This window comes from Carcharhinus amblyrhynchos, chromosome 17 (assembly GCF_965287045.1).
Source record: "Carcharhinus amblyrhynchos chromosome 17, sCarAmb.v2.hapA, whole genome shotgun sequence".
Taxonomy (NCBI): Eukaryota; Metazoa; Chordata; class Chondrichthyes; order Carcharhiniformes; family Carcharhinidae; genus Carcharhinus; species Carcharhinus amblyrhynchos.
The window spans coordinates 15,537,791-15,563,742 of NC_137340.1; the positions used below are offsets into that span (position 1 = coordinate 15,537,791).

General features: G+C 43.6%; 1 protein-coding gene across 4 annotated transcripts in view; it reads right to left on the bottom strand.

Moving 5' to 3' along the window:
- The window catches only part of plce1 (phospholipase C, epsilon 1), a 325,759-nt gene that overhangs the window by 180,555 nt on the left and 119,252 nt on the right, over positions 1 to 25,952 (bottom strand). The gene's annotated exons all lie outside the window — the stretch shown is intronic.

Consider the following 25,952-nt stretch of genomic DNA (forward strand, 5'->3'; position numbering starts at 1 on the left):
CGTGGGCCCCCACAATTGCGTGGGTGGTGGTGGGGGGGGGGGCGGTAGGGGAGCTGCTTCAGGCTGCCTGCAGTAGCAGGGGCCTGACAGCTCTCTCTTTTCTGTCAGATCCCTGTTACTGTTAATGCGCATGCACAGCATCAGAGGCCTGCACATGCACACTACCTCCCTCTGCAGGCTTTGAGGCAAGTTAAGCCCTGCCCACAGGCTTCTGCCGTGAGCATCAGGCTCACTCAGAATTTTGCAGCCAGAGTGCATATGGGGAGGCCTAAAAACACGCCCAAAAAACTGGATCTGGAACTCTCCCAGTTCTATGCCCGTCCAGCACTTAGACTAAAAATGGTTAAATACTGCCCATAAAATCCTTACAGCACAGAGGGAGGCCATTCGGCCTATCAAGGCTGCATCAACAACAATCCCACCCAACTCCTATCTTTGTAACCCCCATGCATTTAACCTACTAATCTCCTTGACACGAAGGGGCAATTTAGCACGGCCAATCAACCAAATCCTTTGGAGTTCTGAAAAAAAATCTTTGTTTTATTGTTAACATTTTCCACATATTTCATTAGTATCTCTTTTTGTTTTTGAAAATCTGAAAGCATATATTGTGAAAAATAATAGGGTCATATCAGCCACCCATTACTGTGATAAACTGAAGTGATGAGCAGATTTTAGGCACAACCGAATTGTTCTGTTGGAGAAATCGAGTACGCAAGTGGTTGGGCGTCCTTTCCAAACGTTCTATAACAGGATTCCCAAAACTGAGGTGGATGATACGAGATGGTGAGCTCAGAGGCAGCAATGGCCACCATGGGGCTGCGACCGAATGTTAACAGATGTCACCCTCCAAACGCTTGCTTTTTATTAAAGTGTGGGTTCAGAAGACCAATGTTTGAAGCCTGATTCCTGTTCCAAAAAAGCCAGGGGAAAGGTAGGTTTAAAAAACCCTCAAGATTAGACATTTTGTGCTGCTCTGTCCACCCCCACTGGTGCAGGTATGCCTACACACACATACACACATGTGCACATGCATATACATGTACATACATATACACACACACACACACACACACACACACACACACACATATACATACACATATCCAGTGAGGGATCATGGCAATTTTTATGCCTCAAAAGAGGGTCACGTTGGAAAAAGTTTGACAAGCACTAATGTACAAAAATGTACCTTAAATTCCACAAGAATTACACTACTTGTGGCCTGTACATTCCTCATTTTCCTACGTTCCCCACCTTTACAATATTCCAATAGTGTCTAGGTTCACACACAGTGTTAAGGTAGGTGGCAGAACTGGATTGAATTCGGTCCTATTATGTCTGGGAACAGTTTGAATCTAGCCTGGACTACTGAAAATTAAATCCTCCCCAGTTCCAGATGCGCACACCCCAAGCGGAATAGAATGGGCGGGATGGTGCCATAGTGGTTAGCACTGCTGCCTCACACAGCCAAGGCCCCGGGTTCGATTCCCAGCTTGGGTCGCTTTCGGCGTGAGGTTTGCATATTCTCCCTACATCTGTGTGGGTTTCCTCTGTGTGATCTGGTTTTCTCCCACATTCCAAAGATGTGGGGGTTAGGTTGATTGGCCATGCTAAATTGCCCCTTAGTATTAGGGGGATTAGCAGGGTAAATGTGTGGGAGTTATGGGGTAGGGCCCGGCTGGGATTGTTGTCGACGCAGACTAGATGGGCCAAATTGCTTCCTTCTGCATTGCGGGGATTCTATGATGAAGGAAGTCGCAACTCCCAAACAAGCCATCTCATTCCAGCTCTCCGAGGAAACTAATGCAGCAACTGTCTGTAGGGATTCAAGGGGTAATTCTACTGGCAGCGCAGATTCGCTCTGTGAAAAGTGATTCACTCTGCATCCAACCAGCATCACACTCAAAACTGACATTTGTTCCAAAAACCAGAAAGCAGATCCATCTTCCAACTCACATCTTGATCAGTGGGAAAATACACTTCTAACTAAAGCAAACAAATTGCTTCAAGTGAACTACATGGCCTGTCTTTAACCAAATCCAAAAACAAAATCAGCAAATGCTATGAGTATTAAAATCTTCAAACAATCTCACGCAGGGAGGCGCTCAGGACCACCTGTCTGATGTATTGTTGACAGCTGTTCACCAATAATTACTCTCTCAACATTCGCGTTTAGTAGCGCACTCAGGAAAGAAAATTAACTCCCACAAAAACCTGCCGTCATCTGAGTCACACACTGAGCAGACTGCATTCCAAAACCAGAGCTACAATGACTCACCCACCATAAAAACCAACGCCAATCTGGAAAATCCTAGCAACATTTCCTTAACGCAGAGAGCAATTAGATTGCATTAAATTTGCAAGCTGCCTTAACTGAGTCCGAGGTCAATAAAATCAGAACCACTGAGATCATATCACCAACACACTGCCAATTACATATATGTACACATTTAATTCAAATTTATACTTAGCCAGAGATGGGGAGACGTGAAACTGTAATGACTTCAACGAGGCCCATGAGGTTGGCCTCTTGGAGTATGAGCTCCCTGATTGAGGTAATGATTGCCTGCTGCCATCTACAAGTCCAGGTGGCACGCGACCGAGGGGCTTGTCCAACCCGACTACCTGCCCCGCTATCACACTTATATTCACAGCCGGGTGTCCCTGGAGAGGGAGCATGTGGTGTCAGAGGGCACCATTAATGCCTTCTGTGCTCGCTGGGCACTGCAGGGACTGGGATGCATTACTGACCCCTTTAATCACATTTTGATTTGATGTTTTAAGTTTCCTTTCCACTTAGTCTTTTGTTTCGGGTGGTTCCCCTCCTTGTTGGGAGCTGCCCCATTTCATTCATCCCCTTGTTAATTTGAGTTAGTTTATTTGGTTTGCCAAAAAGATTGGTCATGATTGCCTGCCCAATAAGAGAGTCTCACCTGTGTATACAATGAGGAGTGTCAGGTCCACTGGCACTCCAGATTCTGACTTTGTATCTGAAGCACTTTTAGGAGTTGGAGAGAGGTTTGTAAATAAAGGGATCTGGTGAAGGGATACCGGTCTCTGAGGAGTTATTTCAGAAATCAATTAAAAATAAGATTTTGCTCTCCTCTCGTGATTCAAATACCGTCAGAAATGATGGGCTGTACCACACTTACGTTCTGTTCGCTATAAGAGTCCCACCTGCTCGATTGTCTCAAATGAGTGTGTAGCAATTAGAAAGCTCAAAGTTGAGATCTCATTCTTATATTGTATTTATATTTATTAGTGTCACAAGTTGCCTTACATTAACACTGCAATGAAGTTACAGTCGCCACGCCCTGCCAACTCTCTGGGTGCACTGAGGGAGAATTTAGCATGGCAAATGCACCTAACCAGCATGTCTTTCGGACTGTAGGAGGAAATGGGAGCACCCGGAGAAATCCATGCAGATACAGGGAGAACGTGCAAACTCCACACAGATAGTGACCCAAGCAGGGAATCAAACCCGGGTCCCTGGCTCTGAGAGTTAGCTGTGCTAACTACTGTGCCACCATGCCTAGTTGGCCATGAGCTGAATTATATCGACAATCTAAATCACAAAGGCAAAGTGCTGCAGAAGCTATGAATCTAACATAAAAAGAGAAAATGTTGGACATATTCAGGCAACAGATTATGTGCCAGGTCAATAAAAGCAGAAAAAATGAGAGAGAGAACAAGTTTTAAGCAAAAGCCAACATAGGGCAGAGTGGAGGGAAGGACCAATAAAAAATGTTTGTGATGTGGTGGAAGGTAGGAGAGGTTAACTGGCAAAGGGGATGATGGGGAAAGACAAGAGAAGATGGTCAAAAGCCAAGCAGAGAAACAAAAGATGTATCTAGAGAAGGTGTGAATGGCATCAACAGAATCATTACAATTGCTGCCATCTGAAGGATGGGGGTAAAGGAGAATGATGGTGGATGGGGCATGTGTTGGCACAAAGTTTGCATAGCAGCTATAAAGGGCCTTGGAGTTCTGGGGATATGGGATTATGAGGTACCACTGTGGATAGGCAGAAAGGCATTGGTTGACAATGGGTAGAGTGGTACAGATTGGGATGGGGACGTGAGACCATGAGGATGGGTAGGGGAGCGTAGATTGCCATAGGGAATATGAGAGGCATGTGGGGTAGGTGGGAGGTCATGAGTTGGCATAGGTTGATATAGATGGGGCATGGAGGGATGGTGTGGGCAATTTCTTGTTTTATTCTTTTTAAAACTTTAATTCAAGAAGCACAGAGGCAGTATTTTTGCCCAGCCAGCCTCCACACTTGTCCTGAGGACGTAGGGCCTGACTTCCAATTCAGTCTACTATGCCACTACTCCCTGCCCCTTCCCCCACTGTCCTGGAATGAAAATCTGACCAGTGGGTGCTCATTTTTAAAAGTTGGGTTCACAAAGTCAGAATTCTCCCATGTCCTGACCAGGGAGTGAAATCTGCATCTGGTCTCCATTATGTAGAGTGAACCACCACATGAACAGTTAATCCAGTCTACAAAATTAAAGTCAATTACTATTTGACCCCAGGGAAATATTTGGAGCCTTGGAAAAAGGGAAAGACAAGTGATGCATTCCCCACACTTCACACATTACAACATCTTCAAAAACGAAGTATTTCACGGGCTGTAAAACGCTTTGAGACATCTGGTGGTCATGAAAATCGATGAATAAGTGCAAATATTTTATTTCTCTTGCATTGGGATGATGGCACCAGATAAGCAGTGGGAGTTGGGTTGCTATGAAGGACTCAACCCCAGAAAGTGGCAGACAGAAATGATCCCTTCCTAGCACTGAAAGGGGGAGGATATATTTGATGGTGGCATCAAGCTGGAGGTGGTGGAAATGGCTTTGGTTGAATGTGGATGTTTGTTGGATGGAAGGTAAGGACAAGGCGAATCCTATTGTGATTCCATGAGGGTGGAGAAGAGCCGAGATGCAGGAAATAGAGTGGACACATGTTACCTATGGAGCAAGTTGTTTGGGTCCTTGGAGAATTGTGCTTGTGGACTGGACAAAAGGGGGAAAAATTTCAAGATAGGAAAAAATAATTTCTGTTGACAGTTGAACAGGAAGCTTTGTGGTGGCAGATGATACTTCCCACTGCTTCATGGTACAGTACAGCGCCTACCATCAGGACAGTATTATCTAGAGCTGCTTACTGAGTCCTACTTTCTCCTCATCTAAAATGTTATATGTAGTTGTATTATTTGTGAATATCTGAAAGAGCTAGGAACTAATTGTCGTGTGCAAATGTTCCAGGGTGCACATTTTATGACTGCATTCGAGACTGATGCAAAGTGCGACAGAACCAGTTCAGACTGGTCCTTCTATTGTACGAGGCAGAGTTGTTGGGCGAGAGTCTCTGGCCTCCCAGCCTCCCGTCTGTGGGAGGTGGCACGTTGTTTGCTAGCGGCGGGATTCTCTGATCCTGTCGTTGTCAGTGGAAATTCCCATTGATGTCACCCCACGAGACAGGAAACCCATGGGTGGGGGTGCAGTGCCAGCTGGACCGGAGAACCCAGCCAGCGTGAATGGCTGGAGAATTCCGATCCTGATCTTCCCATGTTTAAAGTGTGATCATTACCAACATCTGGGAACTACACCACGGTGGCAGCGTGTCTGTGGGTAAATCTAAAATAAGGTAAACCTAATTTAGTGCAACAAATTCACAGTTACAGCCCACAACCCACACATAAGGCATTTGTGTAATACTCTCTACAAATTAATAAACATTTCATTGCAATAATTTAGGCCACTTTAACAGACATTACGTCATCCGAGCATTTAACTTAACCTTGCTGATGTTATTGCTTGATAGTTTAGAAGTATAATTTATTATTGCCATATAACTTGGAAAGTACTTCCTAAACAAGCTTAACTTTCAGTTTTCCAAGCTTAATGAGGTCCCGTTGAGCCATTTAAAGAGAACTTAAATCAGGAACAAAACTTGAAGGTTTGCCACATTGTTAGCTGCAAAGCAGTAAAGGGAGCGGTACATTTGGGAAGTAAAGGTCAAGAAGTTGCCACCAGTACAATGTATCTAAAATAAAAGGAAACATTCTGATTAATACACTGAAATAAAGCATTTCCAGGTGAGGAACTTTTTCTTCCAGCCAAAAATTTAATCAATGGGAGTACATTAAAGGTGAGTTACAGTCATAAAGTCATAGAGGTTTACAGCATGGAAACAGGCCCTTCAGCCCAAATTGTCCATGCTGCCCAGTTTTTACCACTAAGCTAGGTCCAATTGTCCACATTTGGCCCATATCCCTGTGTACCCATCTCACCTATGTATGCTTTTTGGAAGACAAAATTGTACTCACCTCTACTACTACCTCTGGCAGCTTGTTCCAGACACTCACCACCCACTGTGTGAAAAAATTGCCCCTCTGGACCTTTTTGAATCTCTCCTCTCTCACCCTAAAACTATGCCCTCTAGTTTTAGACTCCCCTATCTTCAGGAAAAATGTTGACTATCTACCTTATCTATATCCCTCATTATTTTATAAGATCTATAAGATCATCCCTAAGGCTCCTATGTTCCAGGGAAAAATGCCCCAGTCTATCCAGCCTCGCCTTATAGCTCAAACCATCAAGTCCCAGTACCATCCAAGTAAATGTTTTGTATGGTCAATTGAGATTTACTGCTGAAAAATCTTTTCAAATATTATAGTTCCATCATAGACAAAACCAGAGAATTGTGCCCACATTTTTGCAAAATCGTTCTTCCTATCTCAAATCTTTTTCTTCCCCTTGTTCAGTTTCTTTCCACCTACAAGCCACAACTCTTCTGATGTCCCAAACAACTCGCAGTTTTCCAGCCTGGTGGCAGTCCGGTGCCTGAGTGCCTTGCACCAGGATGGTGGGAGGCTCCTTGTCTATGCTATCACCATTAGAGAGTTGATGTATAATCATTCCATCTAAATAAAAGAGTATCCCAAATATTGTATTATAAACACAAAGTTTTCTAAGCTTTGTTATGGTTTGGGGCTGCGGGTGGAATCATGCGCCCTCTCCTGCGGTGAGTTTGATGGAAGGGGGGAACGTTCAAATGAATGGCAGAGGAGTGAGTTGAGAATCTCCACTACCATCTTCCCACCTCCACCCGTATTAAGTCAGTGGTAGACTCAGAGATGGCCTTCTTACCCTGCCACCAATTGAAGCCTGTAACTGGGCAATTAACACCCACTTAAGGGTTTCAACCCTGGCCACTGGTATTAACACAACAGTGAGTGGGGTTTTCACTGTGTTTGCTTGCTGGGGGGTTGGCTTGGCTTGGCTTGTCGGGGAGGGGATGGAGGGGCCCTCATTCAAAAGTGAAAGCCATTTCCCTGCTCGTTCTTTGACTTCACCTTCGTCCACCCCCCAGCTCACGTATCCCAACCATCTCACTCTTAGTGAAGTTCCAAGATAGAATGAAGTTGGGTATTTAAAGGGTAGCAAATCAACAGTTCCACCTAGCTACAAGGCCTATGCCATTAACATTGCCACGGAGATGGGCTTTGAGTGGTGGAGAGTTCGTAGGAAGTCATTGCAAGATCAGCTTAGTGTGTTTTCCTAAAATACCACTAATTCTTAGACAATGTGAGTCTGCAAGAATCCAATGGAGCGTGAGAGAACTGAGATTGAAGAACCCAAGGTCATGAATGTTTAAACAAAGCTGGAAGATTCAGTTTTGGCAGGTGGAAGGATGCTTCAGGGTAATCTGTACTGTGAAAGACAATTCAGGGATTGGAATTTAGCCAGTGGGAAAACAAAAAAGGTGATAAGGATCACTTTGGACTGAATCTTAGACAATGAAGTGTCCACTTAAGGGACAGAGTAATGTGCATGCATAGAGGGAGATTCTTGATGGCTTTAAATATTAAATGAAGTATCTTTTCTACAACTCTGAGTAAAATTGTGTTCAGTCAATGTTGCAGTAAAAGTCTTAATATTGAAATCTTAGGATACAATTCCTTTAAGTTGGCGACTGGGAATCAGATTTCTTTTCAAAAAATATTAGCCTCCAGGGCATCATAATAGTTCTTCATGATATAGTAAATTTTTATGCATTGTAGCATTACTATGCGTTAAAGCTGCATTGCCTCATAATAATCACCACATTAAAAAAATCAGATAAAAACAGAGGAAATCATTTAAATATTTAAAATATCTATGGCCTTCACGTTGCTAAAGTCTTCAGCCTTCTTGATGGAACAACTACTGGAGCATGAAAAATCAAAATCATTTCATTGTCTACAACCCTGTGAGTGATAATAAGTCAATTCAGGTATGCCATTGCTCTGTAAAAACACCGAGCTTGACTCCCCATGCAGATGAACACTGCTATGAATATTGGCAACATGTTAAATGACAATCATACTATCATGTGTATGATGCAGCCATTTACAGTTAACTTGTGCTTACCCCAGTCGCACACTATCCCACTTAAAGGGGCTTGTCAATGGAATCAGACTATGGATGGCACAGTGGCACAATGGTTAGCACAGCTGTCTCACAGCTCCAGGGACCCAGGTTCAATTCTGGCGTTGGTGTCCCTGTTTGCACATTCTCTCCATGTCTACATGGGTTTCCTTCCATAGTCCAAAGGTGTGCAGGTTAGGTAAGTTGACTGTGCTAAATAGTCCCAAGATGTGTAGGTTAGATGGATTAGCAATGGGAAATATGTGGGTTTACGGAGACAGGGCGGGGTTTAGAGCCTGGGTAAGATGCTCTGTCGGACAGTTGATGCAGACTTGATGGGCTGAATGGCCTCTTCTGCGCTATAGGGATTCTATGAAATATCACTGGGCACAAGTTGGATGGAAGTCTTAAATGTGAAAGTTCCTGGGATAAAATTTGGGTGTATTTACAGCACAGCAGTTTTGTACCACCAGTTACATATTTTACGAAGATTCCTTTTTGCCATTTTACAACATAAGTTAATAGAAGGGCAGACTCACGGTCCACTCTCACTGAACTGGGAAATTACAAAGAAAGTACACTGTGGAAAGAAGCAGATTTGGGGTTCAAATGTTTTAGTCGGAGTAGAGAAGGAGGTAGAAGGGGGGAGGGGTAGCATTATTGGTCAGGGACTGTATCACAGTGTCAGAGAGGAAGTTTGATGAGGACTTGTCTGTTGAGGTAGTATGGGCGGAGATTAGAAATAGGAGTGGAGAGGCCACCCTGTTGGGAGTCTTTTATAGGCCTCCTAAAATTCTAGAGAGGTTGAGGAAAGGATTGCGGAGACGATCCTGGTTAGGAGTGAAAGTAATAGGGTAATTGTTATGGGGGATTTTAACTTTACTAATATTGATTGGAATTGTTATAGCTCTAGCTCGTTAGAGGGGTCAGTTTTTGTACAAAGCGTGCAGGAAGGTTTTTTGACTCAGTATGTAGATAGGCCAACTAGAGGTGAGGCTATATTGGATTTGGTGCTGGGAAATGAGCCAGACCAGGTGCTAGACTTGGAAGTTGGTGTGCATTTTGGTGATAGTGACCACAATTCAGTTACGTTCACCTTAGTGATGGAAAGGGATAGGCATGAACCTCGGGCCAGTGGTTTTAGCTGGGGGAAGGGTAATTATGAGGCTATTAGGAGAGAATTAGGAAGCATAGGTTGGACTAGGAGATTACAGGGACTGGGAACGTCCGAAATGTGGAGTTTTTTCAAGGAGCAGCTACTGTGAGTCCGTGATAGGTATGTCCCTGTCAGGCAAGGAGGAATTGGTAGGGCTAGGGAACCGTGGTGCACCAAAAAAGTTGATTCGTTGGTTAAAAGGAGAAAGGAGGCTTATGTTCGGATGAGACATGAGGGCTCGGGTAGTGCACTAGAAAACTTTAGATTGGCTAGGAGGGAGTTGAAGAGTGAGCTAAGAAGGGCTAAAAGAGGACATCAGAAGACTTTGGCTGATAGGGTTAAGGAGAATCCTAAGGCGTTCTATAGGTATGTCAAGAACAGAAGGTTGGTTAGGGCAAGATTAGGGCCAGTTATAGACAGCAGAGGGAAGTTATGTGTGGAACCGGAGGAGATTGGAGAGGCATTGAACCAATATTTCTCTTCGGTGTTCACGCAGGGGGACATGGATATAGCTGAGGAGGACACTGGGTTGCAGGGGAGTAGAATTGACAGTGTTACAGTTGATAAGGAGGATGTGCTGGATATTCTGGAGGGTCTGAAAATAGATAAGTCCCCTGGTCCGGATGGGATTTACCCCAGGATTCTCTGGGAGGCAAGAGAAGTGATTGCAGAGCCTCTGGCTCTGATCTTCAGGTCGTCGTTGGCCTCTGGTATAGTACCGGAAGATTGGAGGTTGGCGAATGTTGTCCCATTGTTTAAGAAGGGGAACAGAGACTTCCCCGGGAATTATAGACCGGTGAGTCTCACTTCTGTTGTGGGCAAGGTTTTAGAAAAAATTATTAGGGATAGGATTTATAGTTATTTGGAGAGTAATGAATTGATTGGAGATAGTCAGCATGGTTTTGTGGCGGGTAGGTCGTGCCTTACTAACCTTATTGAGTTTTTTGAGAAAGTGACCAAAGAGGTGGATGGGGGTAAGGCAGTGGATGTGGTGTATATGGATTTTAGTAAGGCGTTTGATAAGGTTCACCATGGTAGGCTTCTGCAGAAAATGCAGATGTATGGGATTGGGGGAGATCTAGGGAATTGGATCAGGAATTGGCTAGCGGATAGGAGACAGAGGGTGGTGGTTGATGGTAAATATTCATCATGGAGTTCGGTTACGAGTGGCGTGCCTCAGGGATCTGTTTTGGGGCCACTGCTGTTTGTAATTTTTATTAATGATCTGGATGAGGGTATAGTTGGGTGGATTAGTAAATTTGCTGATGACACCAAAGTCGGAGGTGTGGTAGATAGTGAGGAAGGGTGTCATAGTTTGCAGGAAGACTTAGACAGGTTGCAGAGCTGGGCCGAGAGGTGGCGGATGGAGTTTAATGCGGAGAAGTGTGAGGTAATTCACTTTGGTAGGAATAACAGATGTGTCGAGTATAGGGCTAACGGGAGGACTTTGAATAGTGTGGATGAGCAGAGGGATCTAGGTGTATGTGTACATAGATCCCTGAAAGTTGGGAATCAAGTAGATAAGGTTGTTAAGAAGGCATACGGTGTCTTGGCGTTTACTGGTAGGGGGATTGAATTTAGGAGTCGCAGCGTTATGTTGCAACTGTACACAACTCTGGTGCGGCCGCACTTGGAGTACTGTGTGCAGTTCTGGTCCCCACATTACAGGAAGGATGTGGAGGCTTTGGAGAGGGTGCAGAGGAGGTTTACCAGGATGTTGCCTGGTATGGAGGGGAGGTCCTATGAGGAGAGGCTGAGGGATTTGGGGCTGTTTTCACTGGAAAGAAGGCGGCTAAGAGGGGATCTTATTGAAACATATAAGATGACTAGAGGTTTAGATAGGGTGGATAGTGATAGCCTTTTTCCTCTGATGGAGAAATCTAGCACGAGGGGGCATGGCTTTAAATTGAGGGGGGGTAGTTATAGGACGGATGTCAGGGGTAGGTTCTTTACCCAGAGGGTGGTGAGGGATTGGAATGCCCTGCCTGCTGCAGTTGTAAATGCGCCTAGTTTGGGGGCGTTTAAGAGATCCGTGGATAGGTTTATGGACGAAAAGGGATTGGTTTAGATTAGTGGGTCGTTGTTTTGTAACTGGTCGGCGCAACATCGTGGGCCGAAAGGCCTGTTCTGCGCTGTAATGTTCTATGTTCTATGTTCTAGATACGGACCAGAGCTAAACATCAGCAAGTTGTTCAGTCAAGGTGGCACAGTGGTTGCACTGCTGCCTCACATGCCAGGGACCCAGGTTCAATTCCCGGCTTGGATCACTGTTTGTGCAGAGTCTACACATTCTTCCCGTGTCTGCGTGGACTTCCTCCGGGTGCTCCAGTTTCCTTCCACAGCCCAAAAGATGTGCAGGTTAGGTGCATTGGTCATGCTAAATTCTCCCTCAGTGTACCCGAATAGGGCAGAATTGGCGACTAGGGGATTTTCACAGTAACTTCATTATACTGTCATTGTAAGCCTACTTCTGACAAATAAATAAATAAATAAACTTTCTTCTCATATGACCTCAGGGTGCTTATTAATATTGCCATATACTTCCTGATGCTATCCATGAAAGTGATCATTTATCACCAGTGTCGTGTGTTAATGTGCCTCTTTCACTGCAGCTGCCATATATTTGCAGGGCCCAGGGAAATGAACAGGGTAGTGGGACTCTGATTGTTGTTTTATAGAAATCTGCATAGGCACAACGCACTAAATAGTTCCTTCTGTCTTTCAATCAATAGTGAGGGAGACAAATTGGAAAATCAAACTGGAGACCTTCCTGACCAGTATGATTCAACTTTCCATTGGCAATTCACTGGTCAGTGTAAACATTGGGGGTGTCTTAGTTAAAAACCATAAAAACCCTTCAGTGCAAAAGGTGGCCATTTGGCCCATCAAGCCTGCACCGGCAACAATCCCACCTAGGCCTTATCCCAGTAACTCCATATTTTTACCCTGCTAATGTCTCTAACCTATGCATCCTGGGACGCTAAGGAGCAATTTAGCATGGCCAATCAATCTAACCCGCACATCTTTGGACTGAGAGAGGAAACTGGAGCACCCAAAGGAAACACACGCAGACACTGGGAGAATGTGCAAAATCCACACAGACAAGTGACCCAAACTGGGAATCGAACCCGCATCCCTGGAGCTGTGAGGCAGCAGCGCTAATCACTGTGCCACATTCTAGCATCTCAAAGGCTGTTGAAAATAACAGGGGGCCAAGGATCTAACAAGAGTGAAGAACCAAACGTAATCAATATGAGTAAAGAGAAAGCAATGGACAACTTAATGGAACTGAAATCTCTGGACTTGACAGCTGACCCAAAAGTTCTAAAAGAGGTGGTGGTGGGGATGGTGAATGCTTTGATTGTGATTGTTCAAAATTCTCAAGGCGCTGTAATGATTCCACTGGGTTGAAAAGTGGCAATTGCAACATCATTATCTAAGAAAGGAGAGAGAGAGAAAAAATAAGGAACTGCAGGCTAGTTAAAGTGGCTTCAGTAATCAGGAGGTTGCTGGAATCCATTATTCAGGAAGGGGTAACAAGGTAATTAGAAAATATTGCATGACAAGTCATTGCCAACATGGCTTTACAAATGGGAAATCATGGGCTGGTTTCTCCAGCCGGAGCTCAAAGATCAGAAATTCACACCTGAGCTCAACAGACCTTTGAGTGATCTGCCAACTTTTCTCTCTTGCCTGCTACAAATCTCGCGGCAAGCGAGATGGGAGAATTTCAGTCCATGTTTGGCAAATCTTTAAGAATTTTCTGAGGCGGTAACTAACATTGTAAATAAGCAGGAACGTAGTTCGTTTAGATTTTCAAAAGGCATTCAATAAGGTGCCAAACAAAAGGTTGCTGCATGACACAAGGGTTCATCAGGCTGGATGTAACATAGAGGTTTGGTTCAAAGTCAATGAACAGGGAGTTTCAATGAACAGGCTATTTGGGTCAGTGGATTAAGTGCCACAAGTATCAGTGCCGGGGCTTCAGTTATTTACAATCTATATTAATGACTTCGATGCAGGGGCCGAGTGTAATATTTGTTGATGACACAAAGTTAAGTAGAAAATTAAGCTGTGATGAGCACAAGACAAGTCCACAAGGGAATATTGAAAGGTTAAAGTGAGTGAGCAAGAAGGTGGGAGATGGAGTATGTTATGGAGAAATGTGAAGTTAGCCACTTTGCTGGGAAGAATGGAAAATTTGAACGTATTTTAAATGGTCAGAAACTATTAAATGTGGTGTTCAGAGGGTTTTATGTGCCCTTGCCCAAGGAACACAGAGTTAATATGCAGATACAGCAAGCAATTAGAAAATCAAATAGTACATCAGTCCATATTACATTGGTTTTGGGGTACAAGTATAAGAAAGTCTTGTTATAATTGTAAAGGGCTTCTGTGAGAATACACCTGAAAGTGTGTACAGTTTTGGTCTCTGTATCAAAGGAAAGACACAACAAAGGTTCTCTCTGTAAATTTCAAGGATGGTAAATTTGTCCTATGAGGAAAGATTGAGTAGAATAGGCCCTTTCTGGGATTTAGAACAATGAGAACTACTCCCACTGAAATATAAGTTTGAGAAAATAGTTCTGAGAGGCTGTTTTCTCTGGCTGCAGGGACTAGAACTCTGGGGAGGCAATGGCCTAGTGGTATTATCACTAGACTATTAATCCAAAAACTCAGCTAATGTTCTGGGGACCCGGGTTTGAATCCTGCCATGGCAGCTGGTGGAATTTGAAGTCAATAAAAAATGTCTGGAATTAAGAATCTACTGATGACCATGAATTGTTGGTCAACAATGTCAATTGTTGGAAAAACCCATCTGGTTCACTAAAGTCCTTTAGGGAAGGAAATCTGCCATCCTTACCTGGTCTGGCCTACATGTGACTCCAGAGCCACAGCAATGTGGTTGACTCTCAACTGCCCTCCAAGGGCAACTAAGGATGGGCAATAAATGCTGGCCAGCCAGCGATGCCCATGTCCCACAAATAAATAAAACTCAATCTCAGAATAAATTTTGGACTGAAAATGGCTTTCTACCTATTGGGAATTCTGAATGGGAACTGGGAATGACTGTGGCTGCTCAATTGTTGGGTATCGATAGATTATTGGACTCAAATACATGAGATTGATAAGGGGACTGGGCAGGAAAGTTCAGTTGAGGTGGAAGATTAACCATTATCTTATCAAATGGTGGAGCAGGCCCGAGAGGCCACATGGCCTAATCCTGTTTCTATTTCTTATATCCTTACACTAATCCCATCTGGTCCATGATCCAATTACCCACATTTATCTTCATTACTGCAAATCAATTCATGGAAGGGGCGCTTAGAATTCCAATTTAGTGTTTCCATAAAAGCCATAATTATTTTTAAAAGTCTTTCTTTAAACACTTCATCCAAGCCAAAAAGTATCTACCTACTTCCTGAGTCAACATTATCCATTTACTGGAGCCAGACAAGTTTTAAGTGAATCAGTGTTGAAATTATAGTTTAATTATAGTTTTTTGAACTCGGTGCTTTTAAAAGAATTAGACACACCATTTTAGTGGCAGTGATTACGAACAAGGAAAATGTAGTGGGTCTACATTGTTGACTAATTTTTAAAGTTTATTTATTAGTGTCACAAGTCAGCTTACATTAACACTACAATGAAGTTACTGTGAAAATTTCCTAGTCACCACACTCCAGCGCCTGTTTGGGTACACTGAGGGAGAATTTAGCATGGCCAATGCATATAACCAGCATGTCCTTCGGACTGAGAGAGGAAACAGGAGCACAGAGAGGAAACAGGAGCACCCAGAGGAAACCTCCACAGACACGCTGAGAACGTGTAGACTCTGCACAGTGACCTAAGCCGAGAATTGAACCCAGGTCCCTGGCACTGTGAGGGAGCAGTGCTGGCTATGGTACTGCCTTATTTAACCAGATTATGAAATGCAACCAATGGTACATGAAACAAAATTACTGAAGAGGAAGAAAGACAACGGATTGCTTGTGATCTCACCATCATGATAAGAATGGGATCACTCGAAATATATGTAGTATTCAAAAAATAGAACAAGGAGAATGCATGAATATAGTACCTTTGATGAGGTTAGGGTGTGTTCTTTAGTTAATGAAATATTTTTGAAGTGTAATCACATTTGTAATGTACCAAACACAGGAACCAATGAGTGCACAGCGAGCTCCCATGATGAGAGCGATAATTGTTGGGTCTTTCTTTGGGTAGTGCCATAACTGTTTTGAGTCCATCTGAGAGGGCAGAGGGCATGATTCTCCAACCTCCCAGCCATGTGTGTTTCTTGCTGGTGGGAATGGTGCACTGTTTGCTGGCGGCAGGATTCTCTGGTCCTGCTGCTGTCAGTAGGAATTCCCATTGATGTCACTCCACAGTGGGAAACCTGCGGGTTGGGGTGCACTGCCAGAAGGACCGGATAATCCTGGCCAGGGTCTTCTTTTTGAGTCTCACCTGAAAGACAGTACCTCTGACAATGCAGCACTCCTTGAACACTGTACAAATGCAGCAGCCTAGATTTTTGTGTTCAAGCCTGCGTAGTGGGTCTTGAAGCCAGAACCTTCTGATTCGGAAGTCAGCCACGCCTGACACCCGAAACTAAATTCAAACAAAATAACTTGCAGTGACATGTAAGGAATAAGATACAAAAAATTAAATTCAACTACTTTTCAAAAAACTTTTTTAAAAAAACTCTCAGCTTATTGTCAGGGCCTCTTGTTGTGTTGTGACAAGGATTGCCTTTAATAGCGAGAGACTGTCTCAATTTCCAAAATCGCGGTCTGCATCTCCTTCTGCACAATTAGTTCTTGGCACACAACCAAACAGTTAATTCCCTTAGTAGTCCAGTTGATGAGTTTCTAACCGTTTATTTTTGTTGGCCTTTTGAATCACACATGTTAAGATATCGGGGGAACCTTACCAAAGTGTCTCTAAGTGTCAGGCTCAGACTGAATCTCTCCAGCTTCATGGGCCAGTTTGCTCCCCCAGATTCTGAATCTCTGAGTCTAAAATAAAATAAGTGGCAGTGGGTTACTCTGGGGGCACGGAGGGGTCTCATGGAGCCGGCAAGACTATCTCCACAGAGACCCCTTTCTAGTTGGTGCCCCAATTAGAAGAAAAAATAAATCCCCCTGTCCCCACCACAGAAATATTGGGGCATCGTCCCTACCATTATCCACAATTATCGCTGCCATTCCATCATCCCCCCCACAACAATCATCACTGGTATTCCCAACCCTTCCCCCCTACAACAATCATCACTGGTATTCCCAGCCCCCTCCTCAGTGCCTGACCCACTCGTCCCCACCTCACCTCATAAATGAACCCGTAAGGGCCTCCCACTAGGCCCCACCCCATCACTGCACAGGTTGGCGCTGTCAGAGTGGCACGTCCACGTCCAACTTTCATTGCCAACCTTGCAGTGCCAATCTGTGCCAGGGCAGTGACTGGGCATATCCCTCTTGACTGTCTCACGTTTGGCCAAACCAGAGTCAATCTGGTTGATATGTGTCACGTTGGCGAGGTATTAACATTAGTAAAAGGGAAATCATCTGGGGGGGCGAGGAGGGGGAGGGTGTTTATAATACTGAAATCCATTACAAATCTATGTAAATGAGGGTCCAGTACATCCCTCTGTTTCCCGATTCTCTCTGGATTTTGCGCCCATGCCATTGATCCCGCGCACGGAAATTGGGCTTAAAATGCCCCACACACTTTTAACCAAGAGTTCTACATTTTGGTCTCCAATTGAAATCTCTGTGTTGTTCCAATATCTGTTTTCTGAAGAGTTACATCACCTAACATTTGTTGATATTTTTCTCCAAGTACTCGGCAGATAATTTAGATAATTTTCCATAATCTACCAAACATGAAAACATCTAGAAGTGGTGTTAAATTATTGAATTAGGATTTAATGCACTTGAATCAGAAAGTAGTGACATTCTACTGACGTTTGCAATTCTCAAGCAGTCAAAAACCTTCCTCCTAATGTCCAGCTGACAGCAGGGAGAATGGAATTTGCAATAGGTTAGCACTGAATCTCGAGAATAGGATTGAATCCATTCTATGCACTGAGCTGAAGGATTCCACAATCTGTCAACTGTGTGGAGTCTTACTGATTGTGGTATAAATTTAGCATCAATAATAGTAGGGTAAGACTTCTTGCACTGGTGGCAGGTAGTGCTGGAACAGCATGGTACCCATTGTGGGCAGGAGGGGAAAATTCCCCCCACCATGTTTTTGAAGTTTGAAGCTTATTTATTAGTGTCACAAGTAGGCTTACATTAATACTGGAATGAAGTTACTGTGAAAATCCTCTAGTCACCATACTCTGGCGCCTGTTCAGGTACACAGAAGGAGAATTTAGCATGGTCAATCCACCTAACCGGCAGTCTTTCGGACTGTGGGAGGAAACCGGAGCATCCAGAGGAAACCCTCAAAGACATGGGGAGAATGTGCAGACTCTGCACAGAAGTGACCCAAGCCAGGAACTGAACCCAGATCCCTGGTGCTATGCTCTGTCTGAGGCCAGAACTCTCCATTCACCTGACGAAGGGGGTAACCCCGAAAGCTAGTGAGTATATTATCAAATAAATAGGTTGGACTAAAACCTGGTGTTGTCAGACTTTTTGCTGTGAGGCAGCTGTGCTAACCACTGTGCCGCCCAGTTTTGTGAACCAGCTCCAGGTCAAACAATTAACAATTCTATCACATCTTCATCAGCAGTTAACATAACAAACCAAATAATTAGCATCATCAAATTAGTTTCTTGACAAGATTTTACCATTACAGCTCACCAAAATACTAAACAATCTTTTCATACATCCTTTAACAAAGAAACAGAAAGAAAAATACTGCAGTAAATTTGAATCAAGAATAAAAAGGTGGAATTGCTCAGCAGCTCAGGCAGCATCTGTGGAGAGGGAAACTGTCAATGCTTCAGATTGAGGACCCCTCATTGGAATTGAACAAATATTCAGGATATAACAGGCTTTAAGCAAGTGCACAGGCAAAACCAGGACAAGCTGGAACGATGGCACGGTGGCACAGTGGTTAGCACTGCTGCTTCACAGCGCCATGGACCTGGATTCAATTCCAGCCTTGGATCACAGTCTGTGCAGAGTCTGCACATTCTCCCCATGTCTGTGTGGGTTTCCTCCAGGTGCTCTGGTTCCCTCGCACAGTCCAAAGATGTGCAGGTTAGATTGATTGGCCATGGAAAATTGCCTCTTTGTGTCAGGGTGATTAGCAGGATAAATATTTGGGATTATGGGAATAGGGCCTGGGTGGGATTGTTGTCAGTGCAGACTTGATGGACTGATTGGCTTCCTTCTGCACTGTCAGAATTCTCTCATTCTATCATGTGCGGAAGGCAGGAGAGATTAAATGAAAAAAGGATGATGCTGTAAAGTAAGAAGACTCAGGAATGAAACCAAATTTTAGAACATGAAGGAGCAGTTACCATCAATCGTCACAGAGCTTCCTACCTTAGACCTGGTTTTATATATAAAAAGGTCTGGCCTTCCCCACTCAACATTGAATTCAATTCTTTTTGATTGTTCTTGTTCTTAGAGGGCAGCAATTGGAGGTAATTCTGCTCTGCCCAGTTAACCACTTCTAGATCCATTTTTTCATTTTGCTTTTAACATTACCATCTCCTTTTGTCTTGCAACTTTCCTCCAGTCACTTAATCTCTCCTGTCTTCCTAGACCTTCTCTTTTGCTCTCTTTCCCTTCCTGCTTTCCCTGTATCCAGACGTGATCGCAACCTGTTGCATCTCAAATTATCATCAGTTCATCAAACTGAACTTGATTGACTGACCATGCTAAATTGCACCTTAATGTCCCAAATATATAGGTTAGGGGGATTAGCAGGCTAAATAAATGGGGTATGGGGTAAGCCTAGGTAAGAATTGGTGCAGACCCAATGGGCCAAATGGTCTCCTTCTGCACTATTGGGATTCTATGATTCAATGAAACATTAAAACAATTTTGTAACATTTGTTATGAAGTCGCAAATTATACTTCTGCGTGCAGCAGTTATTAAACATGAATTTAGATAGACACTATGAAGTGAATTTTGTGACCTCTCAGTGCTCATTGTTAATTATGGGAGAGAGATAGCAGGAACACTTTTCCCTCACGCCTCGGTAGTCTGCAACATTATGTGTATTTTGGGACAGTTTTAAAACCCTTTTTCAGTTGTGACATTTAATGATGGACACACAGGCTTTCTGATGTGTTTAAATCAGAGGATAAAAAATTTATTCACACAACATCCCACACAAACACAAAAATACTCATGCTTACAGACAGACAGACAGACACAAACAGACACAGACACACGCACACAAACAGATAGACAGACAGACACACGCACACACATACAAACAGACAGACACACGTACACCTGAAATTTGAAGACAAAACATACAAAGTTATTAATGGAGTTGTATGTGTTTAATAAGTCATTTTTAAAATGCAGCATTATAGGTTTAGCTGAGTTCTCTCTCATGGTTCTTTGGGGATGAATGGGTGTTGGAAATCTCTATGTTTCCAGATCAAGTTGTGGCCAAGTTACAGAACATAGACCAACACAGCCCAGGAACAGGCCCTTTGGCCCCCAGTGTTCTTCCGAACAGGCCACCAAATTAAACTATCCCTTATGCCTGCTCTTGGTCCATACACCTAGATTCCTTGCATATGCATATAAGAACATAAGAAATAGGAGGAGTAGGCCATCTAGCCCTTCAAGCCTGCCCCGCCATTCAATAAGATCATGGCTGATCTGTCGTGGCTCAGTTTCACATTCCCGCCCTCTCCCCATAACCCTGAATCCCCTCTCTTATCAAAAACCCATCAACCCTCGTCTTAAAAATATTTAGCAAGGCAGCCTCCACCACTTCAACGGGCAGAGAATTCCAGAGATTCACCACCCTTTGAGTGAAGAAGTTCCTCCTCAACTCCGTTCTAAACTGCCCCCGCTTTATCTTGAGGCTGTGCCCCCTAGTCCTACTGTCCTTTCTGAGCGGGAAGAGTCTTTCCACCTCTATCCTATCCATCCCATTCATCATCTTATACGTCTCAATGAGATCTCCCCTCATTCTTCTAAACTCTAACGAGTACAAACCTAGTTTATTCAGCCTCTCCTCATAGCTCAACCCCTTCAACTCCGGCATCAGCCTAGTAAACCTCCTCTGCACTCCCTCCAAGGCCAAAATATCCTTGCGTAAGTATGGCGCCCAAAACCGCACACAGTACTCCAGCTGCGGCCTCACCAATGCCCTATACAGCTGCAGCAAGACCTCCCTACTTTTATATTCAATCCCCCTCGCTATGAAGGCCAGCATCCCATTAGCCTTCCTGACCACCTGCTGCACCTGCAGGCTGTGCTTATCTAAAAAGCCCCTTAAATGTCCCTATTGTATCTGCCTGCACCATCATCCCTTGCAGCGTGTTCCAGACACCTACCAATCTCTAGGTAAAGAAACTTGCCCCTCGCATCTCCTTTAAACTTCCTCCCTCTCACTTTAAGTGCACGGCCCCGAGTATTAAACATTTCAACTCTGGGAAAAAAGATTTAGACTGTCAACCCTATCTATGCTTCTCATAATTTTATAGGCTTTATCTAGTTCGGAAGGCAAGTTAGTCCCCTTTCCACTGCCTGGTTTTGACTGATTGTTTATGTAGAATTTTATTCTTCTTTCTGGAGCAACGGCCTCTCTTGTGTCTGTTGGTCTCCAGGCTCGTCTCTGGCTGATTCTTGGAGTAGTAGGATTTTTTAAAATCTGAAGTCAGTTTCAACCATATGACCACATGATCACTACTTCCATTGTCCACACAGAAGATTCAAAGTTAAAAGGCATTGCTACACAATGGGGGATGAATGGTGGCTGTTCACAACTGCTTGTGATAACTTTGTTTTTCTGCACCTCTCTTCCTTATGTGTTGAGTTTGCAGACACTGAATCTGAGAGTAACCATAATTTGATTTTCAGTAACTAACCCATACAGTAATGGTGTAAACTCAAATGTGGTTTCATATCCAGAACGCCTACGTAAGGGAGGGCATTCCACCCACAGTCATTTACATTTTAAGAACTTTCCAGAGAACATTGTGAATTCTTTGTGCAGAAGTCCCTAAGGATGACTTGACCCTGTTCCTATCTTTGCAGTACATTGTTCACTTTTTAAAGTAAACTCCAAAAAGATCACATTGACTAAAGTCTTGAAAGTTAGAAGCTGATATATTTCATAGAATCCCTACAGAAGGAGGCCATTCGGCCCATTGAGTTTGCACTGACTGTCGAAAATAGCATCTAACCTAGGCCGTCTCCCCATAACTCCACATATTTACCTCATTAATCCTCCCCCCTAACTGAAACATCTTGGAACACTAAGGGACAATTTACCATGGCCAATATCCCTAACCTGCAGATCTTTGGACTGTGGGAGGAAACTGGAGCACCTGGAGGAAACCCACAACGACACGGAGAGAATATGCAAACTTCACACAGTCACCCAAGGCCGGAATTGAACCCAGGTCCCTGGTGCTGTGAGGCAGCAGTGCTAACCACTGTGCCACCTCAATCTTTCTTGGGGATGTCACTATTCCCCAATGCATTGTGCTTTGTAACCTTGCATCAAAGAATGTTTCTACAGAATTATTACTAATAGTGCAAAGCAACAGGTTGACACACTTATTGTTAATAATTTGTCACAGAGATAATTTAAGTAACTCCATGCACAAAGTTAGATACTGGAGCATGAAATAGATGATATTAGAATATTTATGAAGTGTTCTTCATCTGGAAAGATCCTGATTTCTGCTTCATTTGATTATAACATGACAGGAGTTAACTCTCTCCCTGCGTGATGTCTCTCTTCAAATTTATATTACGGGAAATTATTAAGTCAGACATATCAAGCAGCAGTGAGCAGATGTGCGAGAAAGGGCGAGATTGTGATTAGTGGCTGCAATCATGTGAAATTATTTAACGAGTTGATGGAAAACGACAAGCGGAAGAAACAATCGGAGGAGAAAAGTTCTGGCCTCGGGGGAATACACCTGACAGGTGGCAAGAGACTGCAGCAGCTCAATTAATTATTCTTGCTTAGCAACATGAGATGGAACACGTCTTCTCACAGAGCTTCAGAATATTTAAATTGCACAAAAAATGCATATCAAAAATGTGATCTCTCTCAATGCCTCAATTGACAGTAAACTTCCCAGTGTTTAAGCTTATTTTATTTTTCTTAGTGTCACAAGTAAGCTTACATTAACACTGCAATGAAGTTACTGTGAAAATCCCCTACTCTGGTGCCTGTTCGGATACACTGAGGGAAAATCTAGCATGGCCAATGCACCTAACCAGCACGTCTTTCGGACTGCGGAAGGAAACCAGAGCACCCGGAGGAAACCCACACAGACACTGGGAGAACGTGCAGACTCACACAGACAGTGACCCAGGCTGGGAATTGAACCCAGGTCCCTGGCGCGGTGAGGCTGCAGTGCTAACCAGTGTGAGCAATAGCAAAAATATTCCAAAAGAGATTAGACAAAGTGATATTTTCGGGTATGGGCATACCATCACCAAGGAAAACATTTTCAGTAATGCCCAAAACTGTTGCCATGGCATCTTTGAATGATTCACAGCCAGATCATTTGGATTTATTTAAAAACAGATGCCTACATATTTGTCTTAGTGAAAGTAGAGAGAAGAACTGGGGAAAATGAGCCATTGACAGAGGAATACCGCAATAAAAGAAAATCCAGTTAGTGGCTATCTTTGTGCGCACTTTTTTGGCTTGTGCTTACGAACTGTAGTTCACTTTGAAATTACTGTTCAGCCTGATGATTCGGTAGAATTAGCGCTGCAATTTTTACTGACACCAGGCAAAAAAAGGGATGCTTATCAAATGCTGTCCAATATTTCATGCTGAACATAAATTGAGTAGGTGGCCTTGAACTCAGCATGGGTTATAAATCTGATTTCATCAGATTGTAACAGCATTTGTAATAAGATGCTATAGAATCATAGTATGGCCACAACACAGAAGGAGGGCACTGTGTTACCGGATCATCACGGTACAATTGAAGGGAAATAACTAACTCAGCAAACCAGCCATGATAAATAAATCACTTCTGACTTATATTGGTATGGTTCAGGTTTTTCCTCAGGTAAATGGTTTGACTAACATCAGTAACAGGAAACCCCTACAGCAGTTAGGCTCAAGATAGATACATATCATAGGACAAGACTCTATTTCAATCAGCATCATTCAATGTAAAATATCCTCACCAAAGTCAGGGCTGTGTGAAGCCGCAGGATTAATATAAATCAGCCATTTATCAAACAAACCTTTCATTTTCATTGACATTTTCCACAAGGCAGTTTGTATATTAACTTTGATGAAGTGCAAGGTAAATATTCTTTGAAACTGAGGTTGTCATCGTTAATAATATTCCTGAAATATTTACTCAGATTCTCCAAAACCTCACTCTCCAAATTTACAAAAATATATTTTCCTGTAAGGGGAAGGTGACGTTACATTACTCCTCGGAGTAAGACTCTGCTGCTTATGCCCAACCAGGCTAACCTAAATCAGATCAACTTCTACAAGAGCTGTTTTCATGTCCTCTCCAACCTCTCTTTGTGCATCATGAGCACATCAGCTTATTCTATTTAAATCAAAATCCTTTTGCACAAACAGGCTGACAAAAAGTCATCTGCTTTGTGATGACCGTGTTGAGGTAACAGGCTGGAGATGGTGCTTGCAAAATTATCCTATAGAGTTCTGCTGAAGAAAACACTGCGAAACAGTCATTAGCAGCACGAGAAAGGCCACGGTGTCCCAATAATGGCTCAGGCAACCCTTTCTCGAGGTCAGGAGGAACATGACCCTGATAGATACAGGTTTGCCCAAAAGATGGATACAATGCCGTCACTCGATATTCTCTATCCTGAAGTTCTGGCTCAGATTGAGCACAGAGAATTTGGAAGCCTCGACAGAGGGGATTGGTTACTTTCTTTCGAGAGGTGAAAAGACTCCTTTCAGAAGGTGGTAAAGAAGGTGGAGGTGGAGTGGCGGGGTTTGGGTTGTTAATGAAGGGGGCAGTGGTTATGGCAGCACTGCCTTACAGTGCAGAATCAGATGGTGCTGAATGTGACATCTCTTTCCCCAGACAGGCACTGGTAATTCATCATGCAGATCATAGACCACCTCTTCTTCGCAACTCGGAACAAGATCTATGGCTTACCCGTGGGGAGCGTGGTAATGGTGCTTCTGCTTCCCCACTCTCCGGCCTCAGCAGAAAGGCCATTGCTGAGTTTTAGTCTCTTTGAGTCCTTGCAGGGATCCGATGAAGTAATTATGCCAAATCTGTTACTAAGATGGGCTGCACTGCCCATCGCAATTGCAGAAATACCCACATAAACCAACTACATTCCTGATACAGTAGAGTGGAACTATCCAAGCTGGATGGTAAAAAGTCTGACAACACCTGGTTTTAGTCCAACCGATTTATTTGATAGTAAACGCACAAGCTTTTGGGTTAGTCCCTTCGTCAGGTGAATGGAGAGTTCTGGCCTCAGACAGAGCATATAAAGCACAGACAGTTTAGAGATTACTGATTAGAATGCGAATCTTTACACCTAACCTGCTATTCAAGTCTTGAAGTGGCCGACAATGTGAGTCTGGATGGCACAGTGGTTCGCACTGCTGTCTCACAGTTCCAGGGGTACAGGTTTGATTCCAGTTTGTCTGTGTGCAGTTTGCACATTCTCCGTGTCTGCTTGGGTTTCCTACGGGTGCTCCGCTTCCCCCCACAGTCCAAAGACATGCTGATTAGCTAGGTTGGTAAAATTGCTCTGGTGTGTGTGCATGCGTGCACCTTGTACCAGGGAGACCAAGGGGGAAGTGCCCAACTTATATATTTCATACAATGGATGACATTCAAATTCTCTGACAATGAGAGGGGCAGGGGGTGCAGCCAGAAGACCAAGCCTGCCTGATGTTTGTGATAGACTAGCATTAAGACAAGGCACTTTATAAACCCCCCCACCAGCAGCTATATAACCTCTTGAGAGACAGAGGGAAAAAACCAAGATAATAATAGAGACAAAAAAAGGGAATGATAAACATCAGGAATGAGTAGAGCTGGTCTTAAACTGGAATTGTATTAAAGCCCGGAGTTTTTCTGAGATTTCAGCTTTTGATACGCATATCTATCCACAATAGGATGTGTTATAGCAGTTGAGTTCATTATTCATTGGAATAGTCTTCAACCAGATTGCCTCCGCAAACCATTAAAAAATAATAATTGCAGGGAAAATTTCAGAAAGGACCATTTTTTCCTGACATA